Source organism: Gossypium hirsutum, chromosome D10 (genome assembly GCF_007990345.1).
Source record: "Gossypium hirsutum isolate 1008001.06 chromosome D10, Gossypium_hirsutum_v2.1, whole genome shotgun sequence".
Lineage (NCBI taxonomy): Eukaryota > Viridiplantae > Streptophyta > Magnoliopsida > Malvales > Malvaceae > Gossypium > Gossypium hirsutum.
The window spans coordinates 57,169,333-57,192,885 of record NC_053446.1 but is presented as its reverse complement, the minus strand read 5'-3'; the positions used below and the strand labels follow the sequence as shown (position 1 = coordinate 57,192,885).

Sequence of the window (23,553 nt, the reverse complement as noted above, 5' to 3'; positions counted from 1 at the left end):
TGAATTCAGAATCAATGCCTCTCTTTCTTTTACATTCATTTCATGCATTGCATCGCATCATATGCATTAACGGCCAATAAAAAACTCTAATTAGATAAAATTATTTCAGTTAATCTGAAAAAGCAACACCCTTACGGTATTTGAGCAAAATCGAAAAACATGGGTCAAAGATTGGAAAGGCTCGAACAGATCCAAAAGTAGATGCATGACCAAATGCAAGAGCAGTTAGAAAAAATTCAGCAATATATGACGGAAAAGATGCTGGAGTCCTAGAGGGACATGATGGCTCAGTTAACATAGCTATTGGCTGTGGGAAATGACAAGGGAAAGGACCCCATGGTTAATGATAAAGAAAGAGATAATGATGAACCCCTCTACCCTCCAAGCTTTACTTCTCCACAAGTACAGCCCCAAGCTGATGTACACCACGCAGGTCCTTTGTCACAATCACATGTACAATCCCAAGCTGATGTACACCCACGCAGGTCTTCTGTCACAATCAGGCCTCAGCGGTTTCAGGCTGGTACTTTATTTCTAATGAACTTCCAAATTGGATTAAGTTCTAACCCCAGAGAGAACCCTACCAATCCCATCGTCCTCGATTTCGACAAAGAGATTGAGAAGGAGAAAACCAATGACGAATTGCCAAAATAGCTGGAGGAACGATGTAAAGGGCTAGAAGAAAAGTTTAAGGCTATGGAAAGTTTGGTCCCGGATTTGGTACTCCCCTCAAAATTCAAAATGCCAGAATTTTAGAAATACAATGGGACTAGTTTCACTAAAGCTCATATTACCATGTTCTGTAGGCATATGACTGGATATGTTAACAATGACCAACTGCTTACACACTGCTTTCAAGATAGCCTCATAGCGGCAGCGTCTAAGTGGTACAACCAATTGAGCCGTACCTAGATTAGTTCTTGGAGGGATTTAGCACAAGCATTTATAAAGCAGTACAGTCATGTGATAGATATGGTCTCTGATAGAATCACCCTTCAAAATATAGAAAAAAAAAGCCGAATGAAAGTTTTAGGCAATATGCACAAAGGTGGAGGGAGATTACTGTCCAAATTCAGCCACCACTCTTGGAAAGAGAAATGACAGTGTTCTTTATTAATACGTTGAAAGCCCCGTTCATCACACATATGTTAAGAAGTGCCACAAAAAGTTTTTCTGACATAGTCATGAATGGTGAGATGATCAAAAGTGCCATAAGGAGCGGAAAGATTAATGCTGAGGAGAATAACAAAAGGTCGACCTAGAAGAAAAAAGAAAATGAGGTGAACAACACGAGTACATATAACAAGGGTTATTCAAAATCAATTACAGTGAATCAGCCAAGAAAAATGGCCGCTAACCAACAAGTTTCATTAAGACAAGAATCCGAAACAAGACAAAACACTGAGAAGCTTTAATTCATGCCAATTCCGATATCGTATAAGAAGCTGTATCAAAGCTTATTTGATGTGCACGTTGGTGCCCCTTTCTACTCAAAACCCCCACAACCTCCGTACCCCAAATGGTACGACACGAATGCACAATGAGATTATCATGCGAGAATTACGGGGCATTCTATAGAAAATTGCATTGCCTTTAAAAAAGTGGTTGAAAGGCTTATCAGTATGGGCATTGTCAAATTTGATGATTCATCCAATGCAGAAAATCTGTTACCTAATCGCATTGATAATGGCGTAAATGCGATGTATGAAGAAGTGTTGGGAAGCGTTCACATCAATGCCGTATATAAAGACAACTGAAAATGGGCCTTGTTAGATATCCACTCTTATAAACTTGAGAGTGTTCTAAGTAATTCGACTGCGGAAGAAATCATTGTAGTCTTTAGAGCTTATTCAGAGTAATATTCAGAACATGTTTGTTGTTTTAGCCTAGAGACAATGAAGATTTTTTTGTGAAATGGGCATATGTCTGAACATCATTATTTTAATGGAACATATCTTTGTAATTATTTTTAGCAGATATTCTTTCAAGATTCTTTCATTATTTTTGCACGAATAGTCATTTTGGATTCTTTCATTCTCTTGGATTTTCTTCCAAATCATTCTTTCATTAATTCATAACATACCATATAAATAAGTATTCTTAAATTCATACACTCTTTGTATATTCTTTGGTACCTATAATAGGTCCCCAGATATCAACGACATGAGTGACGCTGTTATAGACTCAGAATCTCCTTTTGAGTGAGACATGCGTTTAGAGGGATCTCATGACTTAGAAAATGACACAGATTATAACTTATCTCCGTACTTATTGAGGATGATAGAACAAGATGAAAAATAGATCCTACCCTATAAAGAATCAATAAAATCCATGAATTCTCTCTATGTGGGGCATGAAGGTTATTGGGTCGATCTCGCCAAAAGATTCTGGCGGTCATCAATTTATTTTCGTGGGTAGAAACAGCTTTATACGCCAATGTCACAAAGTTGACAGTCAGCAAATTCTTGAAAAAATCATACGTCATTATGGAATGCCAAAAAAAGGATCATATCTGACAATGCACTAAATTTGAACAACAGCACAATATCAAAAGTTTGCAGTCTGTTCAAGATTAACATCATGTCGCCCCAAAGTGAACAGTGTAGTGGAGGCAAAAAGAAACCTCTGTCGGGACAATGCCTTTCTCTTGGGTCTATTGAGGTTTTGCTTATTGAAGACAAGATTCTTTCTTTCTAAGTTTTTTGGATCCAATCCTGATTGAATAGGAATGTTCAATGTTATCTGTCATGGTTAAATGCGCCAAAAGAAAATGATGCGAGCTCACAAAAAAGGTTCACCCTAGAGAATTCCATGAGAGGAACCTGATATTGAAGAAGATCCTTCCCATGCAAAAAGAACTTCATGTCAAGCTGGGAAGGACCTTATGTGGAAGGCCTTATCTGGAAAAGCGTTGATCTTGATCGGAAGGGATAACAAGGACATGTCTAATCCTATGAGCTCAGATTCAATAAAAAATATTTTTTTAAAAAGGAAAAAAATAAAAAAAAGGAAAAAGAAGAAGAAAAGAAGAAAAGAAGAAAAATGAAAAATGAGAGGCCAAGGTGAAAACCCGCAAAGGGCGCCTTGAGACCAAAGGGAATTTGAGTTGAAAACTTGAAAAGGGCAGCTCAAATTTTTATCAAAATAGGACATAAGGTGATTAGAGCAGCTCAAATTTTGATCGGAATGGGACATGAGGTGATCGGAGTAGCTTAAATTTTGATCATATTGGGAGCATATGGTGATCTTGCTATACCTGAATCAACAGGAAATGGTAGGCGACATCTTGGGGCATCGGCAAAGTACTGTAGATCTCCTAAACACATATCAAACTCAGAATGGTCTTCAGAAAGTTTGTACAGAGAAGCTCAAGTTGCGATATCTGGGGCACCTAGTCTTCATACCATTTATATTGAATTTAATGTTCTTGGAATACTTCGCTCTTTTTCAAGATATGTGTTCCCAATCAATTCCTTTGTTATTCTTACTCTCTTTGATGATTTATCTATTTCGAGTCATGCTCCCAAATTAATCCTATTTTATTCGTCGTTATGATCTTTTGCAAGCATTGGAATAATGATTAATATACTAATAATACTTTCACAATGGAAGTTTTGCATATTACTCTAGAAGTTTCTAAATAATATAGGAACCTGAAACAGGACTATTGTTTAAAAAACACCAAGTTTAAAGGTTGAAATATCTAAGAAGGAAGAGTCTAAGTTAAGACTGTCCTTTCAGATTTTGTTGTCCAAACATTGATTGAACAAAATGATAAGATGTTGTGTTGGTGACAAGGCTTTAATGAACAAGCAAGCAATGATCACTAGGCAATAAGAAAAGGTTTCCTCGGAGAAGAAAATTCTTCATTTGTACATAGACATTTGATATGACACCCTGAGAATGGTGTAAAAGACCAAAGAGCTTCACATTCTATATCCTTGAATTGTGATAGGAGAGGATTGAGAAGAAGCTATATTTTTCTAACTTTGGGTTACAGTGGGAGAATGATGGTATAATTTTTGCATCCAGGTGGATTGAACTTTGACGTTCACAGTAGGGGGTAATCTGATTAAGTGTTTCTTTGGATATGCCAACCGAGCAAGAAGGCGTTGTAGCGCGTCAGTGATAAAACCTTAATAAACTTGGAGTAATGATAACCTAAGTGATAAAGAAAGATCATTCTCGAAAAAAATGACATTTTGCATTCATTCAAATGTCATTCATACACGTCTAATTAGGAGCATTTGATTCATTCTGATCATGTCGTCCTAATCACTAGGCATAATTAGGTTCATGAAATAGATTATACAGGTCATGTTCCCCAGAGAACAGATCAGTGAAGACAGCAGATCTTACCTTCCTGTACTGACAGCAAAGCAGATCGAAGACACTAGCCTTACCTCCCTGGGTTTACAGTAGAGCAGACTGAAGATAATAGATCATTCCTTCCTGTACTGACAGCGAAGAAAATCGAAGACACCAGCCTTGCCTTTCTGTATGGACAGTGAAGCAGACTGAAGATAACAGATCTTGCCTTCCTGTATTGATAGCAAAGCAGATCAAAGACACTAGTCTTGCCTTTCTGTATTAACAGCGGAGCAGACTGAAGATAACAGATCTTGCCTTCCTGTACTGATAGCGAAGCAGATTGAAGACACCGGCCTTGCCTTCCTGTATTGACAGCGGAGCAGACTAAAAATAGCAGATCTTGCCTTTCTGTACTGACAGCGAAGCAGATCGAAGACACCAGCCTTACCTTTCTGTACTGACAGTGGAGCAGATTGAAGATAACAGATCTCACCTTCCTGTACTGACAGTGAAGTAGATCGAAGACACCATAGTTTGCAGCAAAGCGGATTAAATATAGCAGATCTTGCCTTCCTGTACTGACAGTGAAGTAGATCGAAAACACCAGCCTTGCCTCTCTGGATTTGTAGCAAAGCAAACTGAAGATAGCAGATCTTGCCTTCCTGTACTGGCAGCGAAGTAGATCAAAAAACCATGAATCTCATCCCCCTGAAGTTGCTGTGAAGAAGATTGAAGGTACAAGTCATATATCTCTGAAGTGTAGTAGAGCGGATTGAAGCAACGAGACATAGTGGAGCAGACTAAAACAATGAATCCCGTCCCCCTAAAGTTGCAGCAGAGTGGATTGAAGCTACAAGCCGTATCTCTCTGAAGTGCATTAGAGTGGATTGAAGCTATAAGTCGTAACTTTTTGAAGTGCAGTGGAGTTGATCAAAGCAACACAATGGACTGGAATGAAGCTACTTGAAGAAGAAAAGTGCTAGAATAAGTCAAGAATCAGCGAGACTGGGCAAAATTGGTCTTTCTTAGTCTTTGCTTTGTCCTTGTTACACGACGACGATCAAAGAGGGGCAGCTGTACAGCCCAAATTTTGCCCGAGCCCATACCAGCAAAAAAAAAAAACAAAGACCCAAACCCACCAAAAAAAATTTAGCCTAGACCTAACCCATTACAAGCCCAAAACACCTTGGCCCAAGACTAAACTAGGAGCTCTAGGAGAAAAAACAAAATTTTCAAACCCTAGGTGCGCAGCACCTATGGCTCTCTGTCAGCTGCCACTGTCCCATCGCCACTCACCTGCCCTCTGCCAGCATCACCAACTCTACCACCGCCGCACCTGCTTCGCCACTTGCCTGTAGAGAAATGATAAGCACTAAAAATAAATTAAAAAATGTTGTAAGAATGGCTATAAAGCCATAACTTAAATTGTAAACGGGGTTCGGCCCCTTTTTTGCAAAAAAATAAAAAGTAATAAAATTTCTAAGGTGATATTTTCGTTATTTTGTTTAGTTTTTTTTATTTTTATTTTGAAATAACACATAAAATAAAAGAAAGAGAAGCCTTTTTTACCCTTTTTTTTACCGTCGCCGGAGTGTCTAGAGGCCGAGGGTTTACATCGGAGAGAAAAAGGGGAAATTTTTAGGTTTCCAGCCGCCGTATGCGGTGGCACCGGTGGCTGGATCTCTGGCCGGTTTCTGGGGAGAAGAGAGGATTGGAGAGAGTGTTCTGAATTTTTTTGTAAGAGAGGAAAAAGGAAATTTTTGCAAAGTTTTTGGAATATACAAGGGCATGAAACGGCGCCGTTTTGGCCTAGCCCCAGAACGCCCAAAACGACGCTGTTTAGGGCTAACCGACTCGAAATTGACCCGACTCGATGAAGGTCCTCGTGTTTTCATACCTGAGGGGTTATTTTCCTGCTTGGTCCTTCCACTTTTGCATTGTTGTGCAATCTCGTCCTTTTTATTTTTTAAATTTGGCCTCTCAATTTTCTACGTGTTCCATCTTAGTCCGTGCTAAAACGCTGTGCATTAGGGCTGGGATATTGCTCAATCGGTCCTTCGTCCTTCAAGCACGCCCTTTTTTAGTCCTAGGCCATGATTTTTATTTATTTGCATATTTAAGCCCTGAATTTTGTTTTAAAGTTTAATTTAGTCCTTTTGGTTATTTTGTTTACTTTCTTAATAAATTTGATATTATTACTATTATTGTTAATTATTGTTGTTGTTATTTGCTCATTTATATTTTTTTTAAATTCAAAATTTTCGTTATATATATACATACATGTGTTTTTATAATATATATATACATGCGCATATTTTTATAATTTATCTATATATACACATATATACCTATATATATTTTTACATTTTATAATTTATATACATATCTATATACCTATCTATATATTTTTCATTTTCATAAATGTGTATATATATATACACTTACATATTCTTTATACTTTTAAAATATATATTTTATATATATTCTTTATATTTTATGGTTCATATATACCTATATATATACTTTTTATATTTTATGATAGTTATATACGTATATATGTATGTACATATATACATACTTACATATATTTTCATTTATAATAATTTTAAAATATGTATACATGTATATATTTTTCATATTTCCATAATTTTATACACATATATATTTTATATTTTTATAATTTTATTGATTTTCTTCATTTATTTATTTATTTATTTACATGTCTATTATTATTTTTTTATGCTTTAGTTTTTATTTGTTTATTACAGGTTATTATGCATACATGATTGATTTTTTTTATATATATTTGTCTTCTTATTTATTTATCTTTTTTGTTTTCGCTCGTATTATTTTTACTTACATTATCATAATTGTTATTACATTACATCAATCTTTACCCAAGTTCGTAAAAAAGAGAAAATTTTGAAAATAAAGGCAATACTCGATATTTGGGATCTTCGAGAGGATTGAGCCCTAACGCATTGAGTTCCAATTTTCTTCATTGAATCTAAATAATATTGAATGCTCTTTAATCAAAAAACATAAATAAAAAGTTCATTATCGAGAATTCAATACATTGTGTCCTAACGCATTCGATATGACACGTTGTTTTCTCGAGATGAGGATTTTTCTAAAAAATAATAAAGGCAATATTCAATGTTTAGAATTTTGAGAAATTGTGCCCTAACGTATTGGGTTGCGATTTCTTCATCTGACTTAAACAATTGAATATACTTTTAAACTTTACTGCACGAGTTTTTTTGGACAAGCTCATTTTTGAGGAAGTGAAATATCATGCCCTAACTCATTGGGTGTGACATTTTCTCTCTCCAAAATGAGAGAGTCTTAACGGGTAATTTGATTTATACAAACGTTTCAATAAAGGATCGTATTTTAAATCTCTTTAAAGTTTTCAATATTCGACACCAAGATATTAACTAATCATCTAGGTATCAATTTTGGGCGTTACGAGGGTGCTAATCCTTCCTCGTACGTAACAGACTCTCGAACCCATTTTTTTAAATTTCGTGGACCAAAATTGTTATTTTAATAAAATTAAATCGTTTATTAAAAACAACTATTTTTCAAGGTGGCCCGATCACACCTTATCAAAAAGGATTGGTGGCGACTCCCATACTCGTTCATTTTCAAAATCCAAGTCGACCCCATTTTATCAAAAAAAATGGTGTCAACATATTTATTATATGTTTAGACTATACATATTATAAATTTTTAAATAAAAATTCTTTCTATTTTTACGATTTAAAAAAAAACTATATACAAATTTGAAACAGTTCTGTATCCCAAAAAATAAAATGGTTTTTTAAATAAACTTACTTTGCTAAAAAAGTAATTGTATTATCTAATGCAAATAGAGCTGTTACCCTATTTTGTTTTTTTAAATGTTAATTTTGGTGATCAAGATTAATTTGAATTGAAAAACATGTTGTTCAAGGTACAGGCTTTGAACAAGTCAATTTATATAAAATTATAACCTCCCAAACTCAACCTAGATATTATGACTGAATTTGGAAAATTACATTGACCACCAAAATGACCTAGTAGAGTCATCGGAGTTTATAAAATCGGAGTTTATAAAACGATCTTTTTAAAACATTTGCTTACTTTTGTAGAGAAATTTAGAAAGTTTCTAAAAGGTGCAATTTCTTTCAAAAATCGATTGATTTTATTAATTACTTTGCAAAAGTTATTACCAGTTTTATATGTTTCTCAAATCTCATTTACATAACAATGCAGCGAAAAAGTGATATTTAACATAGTTCTAATAAAAATCATAATTTATGCATAATTAGTTCAAAATCCAAGTTTTAATACCTTAAAATCATATTAAATGTTATACATGCTACATAAACCCAAAACTTAAGTCTCATGCCACTTTTCAAATAAAACAATACAGTTTCATATAACAAAATTTATAATAATAAGTCTAAAATACTTATAATGAAAATATTAATCTGAGTTAAAACCTTTCAAATGACGAATTCGTGTCTTAATATTGTAGATTATTTGTAAAGATAGAAATTAAAATATTAATTTTAAGTATCATTCTTCTACTTTAAAAAACTTGGGAAATTAGGTGAGAATTTGATCTTCCATTTTATAAATACTGAAAAATTAGTTTCAGACGAAACGACCAAGACTTGGAGTCAACAAGTCGATGTATAAGTCCAGAGGATTCGCAATAATGCAAAAGAAAAGGAAATACACTAACTAGTCAAGGACCCCACTTAAATTTGCTGTGTTCCCGGGGTGAATTTGTAGCTTTCTAAAAAGCAAAATCTTTATGAATAATACTAATTATTTAACTATTATTAAATTTATTTTCTCATGTAATTATAAAAAAATTACAATATTTCATTCAATTATTTAATTATCTTTTTTGTTACCAACAGATTATAGTGACAGTTTTTAAAATTTACATAATAGTAATTTTAACATTTAATATTTATAAATTATATCAATTTAATTTTAATTTTAATTTAAAATATATATAATCATCGACATTTATACATCGTTTCATTTGTTTTGTTTTTTTTTACTTTTTTTTTATTTTTCTTTGTGATATTAAAGCTTAATTTTTTTTAAAAAATGAAAAGAATATGAAAATTATTATCTTGAATTTTTTTTTGCATTTCTATTTTTTTTTGTATATTTTCAATTAAATTTAATTGATAAGCTATTTTTTTAGCTTTTAGGTGAAATGATAAAAAAAATTGTAAAAAAAATTCAAATTACAAAATATGTAAATGTTGAGAGTCAAATTTTTTAAAAACAAGACTAAATTGACACAATATATAAAATTTAAATGTTAAAGTTACTGTTATGCCATTTTAAAAGATGTCATTGTTATCCAACTAGTAATTGAAAAAGAAAAACTTAAATAATTAAATGATTATTTTACAATTTTTCGTAAGTGAATGATAAAAATAATAATGAAGAAGCATTGCTTATCCATGGGAACATAAGTTTAATTTGCAGGAAGAAAAATTGTAAATCGAAAAAGAATGTGATAAGTTTTTAAAGGCAATGGAGCGGTAAAAATGAATCATGTGCCCGCTAGCTACAAATGAAAGAAGTGACCATGGAACTCAAGAGACTTAAAACTCAACAAAGTGACTGCATCTTCACCCACTTATGTTGGAATCCAAATCATTACAACATCTCTAAGTTTTTACTCTCTTCCTCTGACCTTAATTTCTCCATGAAATTGAAGGTTGAAGAATAACCACCATTACAGACCACTCATTGTATCCCACACCACCTCTGATGATCAGTTATGAATAATTGTAGTACTTGAGAAGAGATTCAGTTTTTAGGATTTATGACGATTTGATTTTTCTTTTCTAATGACGCAGTTCCACATAAATTAATAAATCTAAAATATTTATAATGAAAATATTAATCCTAATATGGTTATATGTAAAGATGGAAATTAAAATATTAATTTTATTTTTTATTTTTTTACTTTATAAAACTTGAGAAATTATGTAAAAATTTAATTATTCTATTAAAATTCAACCTTTTTTTCAAAATAACTTTCCAAAAACAATGTCTTAATTGAAATAAAATTATAGATTAAAAAACTAATCATGAAATTAATAATTTTTATTTGCTTAGCAATCATTTCTACTTTTTAAACATTCAAATTATTGATGTATAAAATGATGATTCTAATTATTATAAGATAATAAAGCAACAAAGCAAAAGAAAAATACACAAACGATCGACGAAGACTTGGAGCTGAGTCGACTTGTCATATTCAAGTACACCACTTAAATTTGCTGCGTTACCAGGGTGAATGGTAGCTTTTTAAAAAGGGAAATGTTTATTAAAAATATTAATTATTTAACTATTATTGATTTTTTTATCATCTAATTATAAAATAATTATCTAACTATTTAATTATTTTTTTCATCAATTGGAATTTTTAAAATTGGCATAATAATAATAATAATTTTAACCCATAATTTTTATAAATTATTTCAATTTAATATTGATTCTAAAAAGAATATAATTATCAATATTTATACATCGTGTTGGGTTCTTTTATCAAATTTGCTTCATTTTTTTGTGACATTAAGAGTTAAATTTAAAAGAATGAAAAAATATAAAAAAATATTATCATGAATTTTTGGGTTTTTTTGTATATTTTAAATTAAATTTAGTTGGTAATTTATTTTTTTAGTATTTTAGGAGAAAGGGTCACAAAGAAAAAATTACACATTATGTAAATGTTGAAGGTTAATTTTTTTAGAATGAAGACTAAATTAACACAATGCATAATGTTAAGGGTTAAAGTTGTTATTATATCATTTTAAAAGCTGCCATTATTATTCAATTAAATAATTATATAATATTTTGAGTGATAAAAATAATTTAGTAATAATTGGGTGAATATTGAAAAATAATTATTTAAGCATTATTTATCCATCGGAACGTAAATTTAAGCCTTTTTTCTTTTTATGAGTGATGAAGAAAAGATTTTAAATCGAAAAAGAAAGTGGAAATTTTTAAAAGGCAATGGAGGGGTAATAATGAATCATGTGGCCGCTACAACTTGTCTATTAAAATGGGGTTGAATCTTCAAACATTCATCCTATTCCTACCTGTAAGATATTCTATATCTACATAGCCCAGATAGTGGGAAAAACAAACAAGAGAGGGTGATGGGGTTTGGTGATATGTTTAAGAAGCTTACTGTGTTTGCAGTTATGGTAACAATTATGGCAACTTCAGTAGCAGCTCAATCAAAACCTTGGTGTCAAAGCCACTGCGGAAACATAAGCATCCCATACCCTTTTGGTACACGCAATGATTGCTACATCAGCAAATACTTCTTCATTACTTGTGACACCTCTTTTAACCCCCCATAAGCATTCTTAGGCGGCGGACGTTTAGAAGTTCTCAACATCTCCCTGGATGATGGTTCTTTGCGCATTCGATATGACAGATCCATAGGTTATGCCTGTCATAATTCATCAGGGCGCACTTCAGGTTGGATTCCCTTTTTCTACCATCCAAAATTTTCCTTATCTCATACCTGAAACAAGTTCACTGCCATTGGTTGTCACACAAACGCCTTCGTCAGGGTCACTACTAGAAATTTCTCTTTCGGATGTTTAACATATTGTGCGAACATGAACTATGTGATTGATGGGTCTTGCTCCGGCGTTGGCTGCTGCCAGTCGGCTATCCCTAATGGATTGCGGGTTTATTCCTTACAAGTTGATAGCATTGTGAATCATTCCGCAGTGTCGATGTTCAATCCTTGCAGCTATGGATTTCTTGTGGAAAATGGAGCCTACAACTTCTCTCCATCAGATCTTTCCAACATAAATTTCAGAAAAAGGAAATAGCCATTTATTCTTGATTGGACAATCGGGAATCAAACTTGTAAACAAGCTAAAAAGGACCCAAACGATTATGCTTGCAAGCAAAATAGTACTTGTATAGATCGAGAAATTGGCCCTGGATATTTGTGCAAGTGTAATGATGGTTTTCAGGGTAACCCTTATCTCTTCAACGGCTGCCAAGGTAAAGATTTCAAATTCTTCTCCGTTGCAGATTCATTTTGAAGAAATTAGCTAACAGTACTTTTTTGTTTAAAATGTTTAAAAACTGTAGATATTGATGAATGTGAGACACTGAAGCCGTGCAGTAAATCTGGAACATGTCATAATACACCTGGAAGCTACAATTGTTAATGCCCTCATGGGTTCAACGGTGATGGCTGGAAAAATGGAACAGGTTGCCATCGTAAGCCGCAGAACAGTGAGAGGTTTCGCATTCTTGCTGTTGCACTAGGTTCGCACATTTCAATTAAATGCTAATTACTTTCTTTATATTTTAGACAGGAAGGTTCTTTTTTTTCCAATCCAGGTTTAATATTTATTATACTATTTTTTTTCAGCCACAACATAATTAAAAAATACATTAATCTTATTTGAGATGATTGAATTTTTTATGAGTCAGTGAGTAAATCAACTGAGTATAATATATTTTGTAACACTATTATAAATTAATAAAACTTTAATGTATAGGGACAAATATAGAGTAAATTTTAATAGAGGGACTAAAATAAATTTTACATGGTAGTGTAAAGACTCTTAGTAGACTTTACATAGTAAGATTTTAAGATATAGATTTAAATTTTAAAAACAGTGTAAATTAAATTAGTAAACTATTTAGAAATAGGGTAAACTACACCCATGGTCACTTTTGTTTACCTTAAGTTACATTTCAGTCACTTATGTTTGAAATGTTACATTTTAGTCACTTACGTTATCGTGTTGTAACATTTTAGTCACTGAGCTATTAATTGTCGTTAATGGTGTAATGGTAAGCTGACGTGGCACGTTAAATCATCATTTCAAACAAAAACTTTAGGTTAAATTATACAATTGGTCCCCATAATTTTTCGTTTTGAGCAATTTTTTTTTATGTTCTTTTAACTTTCTTTCTTTCTTTTTTTGTCCATTCTCTTCTACTTCTCCCTCTGTTTTTCTACCTTCTTTATTTCTTTTAACATACCAAGAAGTCGAATTGGTAGTGAAAAAAGAAGCATGGTATGGGTTTATGGGTTTTGGTTATAGGCAAATGATGACAGTCGACTTCCTACTTCTTTTTTCATTGCCAATTCGACTTCCTAATATGTTAAAAGAAATGGGAAAGGTATGAAAACAGAGGGAGAAACAAAAGAGAATGAAAAAAGAGAGGAAAGTTTAAAGAACATAAAAGAAAAAAAATTAAATTACTTAAAACGAAAAAAATATGGGATCAATTGTATAATTTAACCTAAAATTTTGTTTAAAATGATGATTTAACGTGCCAGATCAGCTTACCGTTACACCATTAACAACGATTAATGGCTCAGTGACTAAAATGTTACAACATGATAACGTAAATGACTAAAACGTAACATTTCAAACATAAGTGATTAAAACATAACCTAAGGTAAACAAAAGTGACCATGGGTGTAGTTTACCCTATTATAAATTAATAAAACTTTAATGTATAGGGACAAATATAGAGTAAATTTTAATAGAGGGACTAAAATAAATTTTACATAGTAGTGTAAAGACTCTTAGTAGACTTTACATAGTAAGATTTTAAGATATAGATTTAAATTTTAAAAACAGTGTAAATTAAATTAGTAAACTATTTAGAAATATAATATTCTCAAATTCATGGATTTATTAAAAATTTATTTAATAATGAATTTAAACTCTTTTAAATATTTTTGAATTTGACAAATCCATATTTATATATTTTCTAATATAAATTAGATTGAATCTCAACTAATTTGTACTCAATTTTTTCTTATCATTTACATGATGACAATTGAAATTCAAAACCAATATTTCAAACACAAGTTTCCAAGTGGAGCATTTAACATCTTAAAAAAATATATATTTTTATAAGATACACATCATATAACAAGAGTCATGTCCTACTAATTTTTATTTCAAATAGTAGCTTAAATGGTAACATTAACGATTTTAGGAGCTAATGATTTAAGTTACATATTTATTTGGATCTCATGCAGATGTTGGGTTATGTTTAGGGATCTTATTTCTAATTGTCGGGGTATGGTGGCTTTATAAGATATTGCTACATTAAACTCAAACAAAAACTCTTCGAAAGAAATGGTGGATATTGTTTCAGATATGGCCATCTAAATTTTATTCAAACGGTAACATAAATGGTAACATTGACCATGTTACGAGTTGATCAAATAAGTGGTATCGACATATTTATTTTGATCTCATGCAGGTATTGGTTTAAGTATAGGGCTCTTGTTTCTAATTGCTGGGGTTTGGTGGTTTTGTAAGATACTGCAGAAAAGAAAGTACATAAAACTTAAACAAAAACTTTTTGAAAGAAATGGTGGACTGTTGCTTCAGAAAAAGATGTCTTCAAATGAAGGTGGTCTGGATAAAGCTAAACTCTTCAATTCCAAAGAGTTGGAAATAGCTACTGATCAATATAATGAGAACAGAATATTGGGTTGTGGTGGTCAAGGTGTGGTTTATAAAGGAATGTTGTCTGATGGGAGAATTGTTGCAATAAAGAAGTCCAAGACTGTAAACGAAGGGTATCTTGAACAATTTATCAATGAGATCTTTATTCTTTCTCAAATTGATCACAGAAATATTGTCAAGCTATTAGGCTGTTGCTTGGAGACCGAAGTGCCCCTCCTTGTTTATGAGTTCATCCCTAATGGAACCCTTTTCCATCTCATTCATGACCAAAATGAAGAGTACCCGAGGTCGTGGGATATACGATTACTCATTGCAGTGGAGTTGCAAGTGCAATTTCTTACTTGCACTCATCTGCATCCATCCCCATTTATCACCGAGATATCAAGTCTAGTAACATACTACTAGATGAAAAGTTCCGAGCAAAGGTATCAGACTTCGGAACATCTAGATCAATCAGCATTGATCAAACTCACTTGACGACTCAAGTGCTTGGGACTTTTGGGTACTTAGATCCTGAATATTTCCAGTCAAATCAATTTACTGAAAAGAGTGATGTTTATAGTTTCGGGGTGGTTATTGTTGAGCTCTTAACTGGTAAAAAGGCAGTCTCGACATTTGGATCGCAAGAAAAGAGAGGCTTAGTCTCGTATTTTATGTCGTCGATGGAAGAAAACCATCTACTGGATATTGTCGATGCTGAAATTGGGAAGGACGATCAAAAGGATGAAGTAGTAGCGGTTGCTGAAATTGCGAAAAGATGCTTGAATTTAGATGGGAGATATAGACCAACAATGAAAGAAGTGGCCATGGAACTCGAGAGACTTAGATCTTGACAAGGTGACTGCATCCCCATTGATCAGCTTAAACAAGCTGAGGTCGTTGTAAGAAAATCGACTGAGAGTTGGGATTTCACTTCATTCTCAACGGAGCATTATCCAAATTGCAGCATGACATCTACATCAGAATCAGATGTTCATCCACTTATGTTGGAATCCAGTTTAGTACAAGATCTATAAGTTTCTATTCTGTTTTCTGTCCTATGGCTCTGACCTTAATTTGTTCATAAAATTGAAGGTTCAAGAAAAACCGTTGTTACTGACAACTGCACTGTCTCACACACGACACACCACCTCTAATGATCAAATGAATAATTGCAATATACATTTTTATATAATTATATATCACTAATAAAAGAATACACATTATAATATGATAATTATATACATTCTTATATAATTGCATATAAAAATGGCGTGGAATAAATTACGTGACATCACATGTATAAATTTATAAATTACTATTCATTAGATATAAAAGTTGATAATCACATCTTTCTACCCATTTTCATTGTGACATCTTCTTTTGATTTTTCTCTTTCCGTTCGTTTTTGTAACCTGCTTCCATAATGATTCTTTGGCAAATAAGTTCTACTAGGTGTTACTGGCGAAAATATGTCTATAAATCACTACACCAAAATAGGTCTTTAGCGGCGTTTTTTTAGGCCTTTAGCGGCGCTTTGCGCCGCAAAAAAGGCCGCTAACAAAAACGTCTCAAACGTTTGCAGCGTTTACAAACAAAAACGCCGCTAGAGATAATATTCTTTAGCGGCGCTTTTTTTACAAACGCCGCTAAAGATAATATTCTTTAGCGGCGCTTTTGTACAAAAAATGCCACTATTTTTGGAATTTTTTTTATATTAAAATTTTCATTTTTTTCAGCCCTCCTGTAGCAACAAATCAAAAGCTACCAGATCTCAACCAGCCAAAAATAATAAATTTATATACTATTTCAAATTAAACGAATAAAATAATATTAATATCAATAATAATATTAATATCAATAATATTTCTATGGGATACATCCATCGATAGAAAACGGGTCCGCCAAGAACTGCTTCGTGCGGGGATGGATTATCAAGTGAACCATAATGGTGAAGAAGGAAGGTGGGAAGATTTTCTCCATGTTGCATAAAGTTAAAGCGGCTCGATCCTGTACCTTATGAAGTTCTTGAACATCCAAAACTTTGCCACAAATGGCTTTCATTATATTGAATAGTTCAATTATACAAGACATCACCTTCTTGGACATACAACATCGTAGAGCGACTGACAGTAAATCTTGGGTCAAGATGTGATAGTCATGTGATTTTAGCGAATATAATCTTCGATCTTTAACACTAACACATCGAGATATATTTGATGCATACGCATCTGGAACCTTTATATCCTTCAATACCATGCAAAACAGTTCTTTCTCCGTCTTGGACATTGAGAAAATAGAAGGCGACAATCGATATTTCCCATTCGGAAGTGGATTCGGATGAAGATCAGGTCAAATTCCCATCTGAACTAAATCAAGTCGACTCATGATCTTGTACGGATTAAATCCATCAGATGCTAAGCCAAGCCTTACACTCCTAGGATCGCTTGTAAAGCTTGGAAATTTATTGTCAAATGATTTCCAAGCTAAAGAATCTTCCGGATGCCTCATCTTTCCATCATCGGTTCGTCCATCATGGTGTCACGTCATAGACTCCACTGTCTTCGACGACATGAAAAGCCTTTGAAGCCTTGGTATCAGCGGAAAATATCGCAAAATCTTGACCGGCTTCTTTCTTGGCTGTGCATCATTTTCATCGTTGTTCCCATCTTCTGTGTTTCTATTTATCCAACGTGATTGGTCGCATATGTGGCAGCACTGTTGGTTTCTCTGATCGCCCCAATACAACATGCAGTCATTCGGGCAACTATGGATTTTGGTGTACCCAAGACCTAAATATTTTATCATTTTCTTCATATCTTTGCATGATTGAGGGATTTTTGCAAACGGAAACATCTCTCTCAAAAACTCTAACAGTATTGTCAAAGAGTTCCCGATCCACCCTCCCAAACACTTAAACTGGAAAAGACAAATACAGAAAGATAATTTTGAGAATTTTGATCCCTCAAACAGTTCTTCATTCATGTCATTAAGTAGCGCGTAGAACTTCGTCGCTTCTCCATTCGGCTCTTCATGATGTACACTTCTTCCGGGTTCGGTAAAAGCATTTCCACCGATATTACAATCATCAGATGCCACAAAGTCGATTGGGAACGACTGTAAACCATGATTGTGAATATTAAATGCTTCCCGCAACATCCCTTCCATGTCATCCCCTCTAACAGACTGATGGTAAGTAGTATTGTCATAAGATACATTCATCCTTGAAGAGGAAGTACTAGGCGGGCATTCTCCATGAAAAAGCCATTGTTTATAACCCCGAACAAACCCATCAACAATTAGATGCTCGTATACAACTTCACGATAATGCCAGTTTATGTTGACACACTTCTTACACGGGTAAAGAATCATGTTCTCCTGGCTTGCATATTGAAATGCAAAATTTAGAAAAGTCTGTACTCCATTTCGATAACCGTCGCTTACCCTTGACAAATTCATCCAAGATCGGTCCATTTCTTATTTCTTGAAGTCTGATTTTCACCAAAAATTACAAGGGTAAGTTGTTCAGTGGCAAATATAAATGAGTTATGTAAGTATATCATATAATATATAATTATGTATTAACTAAATTATGTAAGTTATGTACGTGTATAAGTTATGTAAGTTATGTATTAAGTAAGCTATGTAAGTTGTGTATTATGTAAGTTATGTAAGTTATCAAAGTAATGTATGTTATGTAAGTTGTAAGTTATTATGTATTATGTAAGTTGTAAGTTATTATGTATTATGTAAGTTATGTAAGTTAAATGTATTATGTAGGTTGTGTAAGTTGTGTAAGATATTTAAGTTATGTAAGTTTTGTATTATATAAGTTATGTAAGTTAAATGTATTATGTAGGTTATGTAAGTTGTGTAAGATATTTAAGTTATGTAAGTTTTGTATTATGTAAGTTATGTATGCTATGTATTATGTAAGTTGTCTAAGATATTTCGTAAGTTATGCAAGTTTGTCAGTAAGCTTGTAGTTATTATTTAACTAAGTAATGTTATGTTGATTTAATGTTTTGAAAAAAAATTACATTTGATTAATGAAAAGAAATAAACCCTTTAACGGAAAGTGACCATTTGCTCAAATGGACAATATAATTACTTCATTAATCATATCTACTTTATGATGATGTTAACGGTTTTACTTATGTGAGTATGGTATTTACTTTATTTTTATTAATCATATGTTTTAGTTATTTATTTATTTATTTTAATTTTTTTTATATAATTTTTTCACGTAATGTTATGTCGATTTAATGTTTAGAAAAAAAAATTACATATGATTAATGAAAAGAAATAAACACTTTAATGGAAAGATGACCATTTGCTTAAATGGACAATATAATGTTTTGAAAAAAATATTTACATATTCAATTTTCAATAATTAATTTAGTAATACCCATAATAATTGCTGTAGTTAAATTGAAATAAATTTTTTACTATATTTAATAAAAAAATAAACAATGATTTTTCAGACAAAGATTGAGGAAACAAAAAAAGCAGACATAATAGTGTAGTAGGACGTTTCATTTTCATGTTATTTCCATTACAGTACATGAATATAACCGCGTTGAAAATAAAAAGCCAATAAACAAATCTTCCTTGCACAATCTTAAATAATCTCTCTCTCTCTTCGTTAAACTCTTCTTTTCCTTCTTCTTTATATAATTCAACTATTTTTTTTACTTAAAACAGCTCACTTTTTCCACCCTAAAAAAAATATACATCTTTTCGTAGTTTATTTTCTCTTTGTTTATCTCAGTGTTTGATTCTTGTTTAAAGGGTCTTTTTTTTTTACAGATTAAAAAAATTATTGTATTTCTCTGTAAATGGTAGTTCTTTAGTTATTGTTATTATTATTTTAACAATGGGATCTGGAAATGGGTTTTTTCCAACTGAAGAGTTCAATTTAGATTCTAAATGCTTAATTGATCCTCAATAGCTTATTGTTGGTCCTAAAATTGGTGAAGGTGCTCATGCTAAAGTATATGAAGGAAAGTAAGTAAAATTTTTTTCTATTTGATTCTAGTTTTTGATCATTTAATACTTGTTATTACATTACAGTTAACTTATGTTTTGCTGTTTTTCTAGATACAAGAATCAAAATGTTGCTATTAAGAAAATAGAGCAGTGTACTAAATAAAGAAAATAGAAAGAATAGCAAAACAGAAAATAGCAGTGTACCAGTTTGAAGGGTTACTGTTGCTGCAAACTAACAACACCCAATTACTTCATGCATTGTTTGGGGACGGTCGCAAAAGAAGAAAACATCAATGTAAGTTTACAACCAAGCAGACGAGGCATAAAGTCAAAAAAAATTTATAATTTTTTCCCACACTAAAAATATAACTTACCGGTGGTTGCGGGAGCAGAGAGCGATGGTGACAGTAATGGTGACGGTGATGCAGTAGATGAGACGGTGATGGTGATGAAGCAGGCGACGGTCACGGTCACGGCAAAGCTGGTCGGGTTTGGGGGGATTAGGAGCTGAGGAAGCTAGGGGTTTCGGCATAAAAAATTGGGGGAAGTGATGAAGAAGAATCGGGTTTTGCCTGGTTAAAAGCATTTCAAAGAAAATGACGCTGTTTCCACAAATAAATGAACCCATTGATAGTGGCGTTTATAAGCAAGCGCCACAAAATGTCCACAGAAACGAAGTCGTTTCAGGAACAGACAGTCATATTTCTGGCATTTTGGCATAAAACGCCACTCACAACATTGAAAAACGACGACGTTTTCAATGACTAAACTAACAAATTTGCAGCGTTTCTAAATAAGCGCCACTAAACAAACCCAAAAATGATGACGTTTCTCAAATTAAACCGTTATGACAATACTAACCCATTTGCGGCGTTTATTCAAAAGCGCCACAAAATAAAATTATAAACGATGTCGTCCCTCAGCCAGTTAGTCAAATTTGTGGCGTTTAGGCATAAGAGCCACTCAATTAACAGTGACTAAACGAATAACTTTGCGGCGTTTACTCAAAAGCGCCACTAAATTAACCGTCCAAACGAAGTCGTTTCCCAAAAAAGTAGGACAAGTTTCTCGCGTTTTGGCACAAAACGCCACTAAGAACATCGAAAACGACGATGTATTCATGACTAAATGAACCTATTTGCGGCGTTTATAACCTTGCGCCAGTAAGTAACCACCGAAACGACGTCGTTTGCAACGAAATAAAAATGAAACGCAGTCGTTTTCCTGATAATTAGGATAATTTTGTGGCATTTTTTCGTAAAGCGCCACTAAGAACATGGCAATTTTTAAAAAATTAAGTTAATTATATCAATATTTTTTATATTTTTATTTTTAATAAATATAAATATTTATGTATATATGTCATATTAAATAAAAAATTGATGTTAATTATATCAATAACATGTGTTTATATTTTACAAGCTCTGGATCAAATTAAACTTCATGTATACAATTGAACATTAAATCATTATGCATGTACGCTTTTGGGATTTAACCCATTTTGGTATATATTTATATTTTTTAAATTGATAATTTATATATATCTTATTTAGATTCAGAAAATATAAAAAACTTAAATTAAACCCTAAACCCTAAATTAACCATAATTAATTCGAAACCATATTTTCAGGAATTCGTGTTGCTAATGTTAGTGTGTAGTACAAAACATATATTTTAACCTTAAATTATAAACTGCAAACCGTTAACCACAAGCATCAAGCCCTAAAACACTAATTAACCTCTTAACATGACTAAAGCGGCCTAAACCCCAAACTATAAACTCCAAACTTCTAAATCCTAAACTCAAACAGTAAAACCTATGTCATAAACCCTAAACTCAAAACTCTAATATTCACAAAATAATAAACATTATATAATGATTAACCCTAAAACCCTAAACTATATACAATATTAAACTTTTTAACTTATAATAATCACTGAACCTTAATCACCAAACTCTCAAACCCTAAACCAAAAATGCTAAACTTACATAGTAAACCCTAAACCCTAAATTGTAATCCAAAAATAATAAACATTATATAATATAATAAACTACATTATATAATAACCTACATTATATAATAAACTACATATATAATAAACTAAATATATAATAAACTACATTATATAATAACTTCGCGGCGCTTCACACAACGCGCCGCTACTAATATGTTTTAGCGGCGTTTTACCATAAGCGCCACAATTGCTAGTATACATCAAGACCAAAGCGCTGCGTTTTTGTTAATATTTTGCGGCGCTTTACACCAAGCGCCGCTAATAATATGTTTTAGCGGCGTTTTACCATAAGCGCCACTACTGCTAGTATACATCAAGACCAAAGCATTGCGTTTTTGTTAATATTTTGCGGCGCTTTACAACAAGCGCCGCTAATAATATGTTTTAGCGGCGTTTTACCATAAGCGCCACTAATGCTAGTATACCTCAAGACCAAACTCTGCGTTTTGGTTAAGATATATAGCGGCGCTTTTCACGACTCGCCGCTAATACTATGCTTTAGCGGCGTTTTTATATCAGCGCCACTAATGCTAGTATACCTCAAGACCAAACTCAGCGTTTTAGTTAAGATATATTGCGGCACTTTTCACGACTCGCCGCTAATACTATGCTTTAACGGCGTTTTCCTAAAAGCGCCACTAATGCTAGTATACCTCAAGACCAAACTCTGCGTTTTGGTTATGATATATTACGCCACATTTGACGACACGCCGCTAATACTATGCTTTAGCGGCAATTTTAGATAAGCGCCACGAATAATTTCTTTAGCGGCGTTTCCCCATAATCGCCACTAATTATACAGTACACATCTAGTCCAAAACGCTGCGTTTTGGTTAAGAGCTTTTGCGGCGCTTGATAGTAAACGCCGCTAAAGATGTTCTTTTACGCCGTTTATTCAGAAAACGCCACTGTATGCCCGACTTTTACCGGCATTTTATGAAGATCGCCGCTAATGCTAGATCTTTAGCGGCGTTTTATGCTTTGCGCCGCTAATGCTCGATTTTTAGCGGCGTTTGTAATCCAAACGCCACAAAAGGTGCCGCTAAAAGTCTGTTTTGGTGTAGTGAATAAATTCTATTTGGAGTTCTCCAATAGTGGTGGCAGTGACGATAGTTCACTTTGTTTTTATCTTAAACGATTGGTAGTATTAGTAACTTTAGTTTTGAGTGTTTCTTAGCTGTTTCTTCTTAGTGGTTGATTACTAAGGTGCATCTTTGGTGATTATTTGATACTACTAATTTAGTGGTCTTGATATATCTTTCCTCCACTAAACTTTTATGATGAAAAGAATTATTATTTTTCAAATAAAAACAAATAGAACTTAATAATTATCATATAGTCCATTAAAAAATAATGGTAAAAGTATCATAGAGATTCTTATACTAGGAGTTAGATTATCTTTTACTTCCTTTATTCAAATAATGGGTAAATTAATCTTTATAAATTAGATCAAAGAGAAAAATTAGTATCTTTGTTGAAAATTTCATCCATTTTTGCTATTAAAAATTGGTCTATGTACGTCAACATAATATACACATAGCACATCACATGCCATTGTCTAGTTATTTTATCAACCACACCAACTTTTAATAGTACAAATGAATGGAATTTTAGACAGAAAGATCAATTTACTCTTTAATCTAATATATAATAATAGAGGAGTCAAAATACAACTTGCCGCCTTCTAAAGAGTCTCTATAATACTTTTACTAAAATATAAATAATAAAAAATAGTAGTAGAATGAAAGGCGTGTTT

At 32.6% G+C, this 23,553-nt stretch overlaps 1 pseudogene; it reads left to right on the top strand.

Annotated features, from left to right (window-relative positions):
- Nucleotides 1-14,096: 14,096 nt before the first annotated feature.
- Nucleotides 14,097-15,836, top strand: LOC107915544 (wall-associated receptor kinase-like 2; annotated as a pseudogene).
- The last annotated feature ends 7,717 nt before the right edge of the window (nt 15,837-23,553 follow it).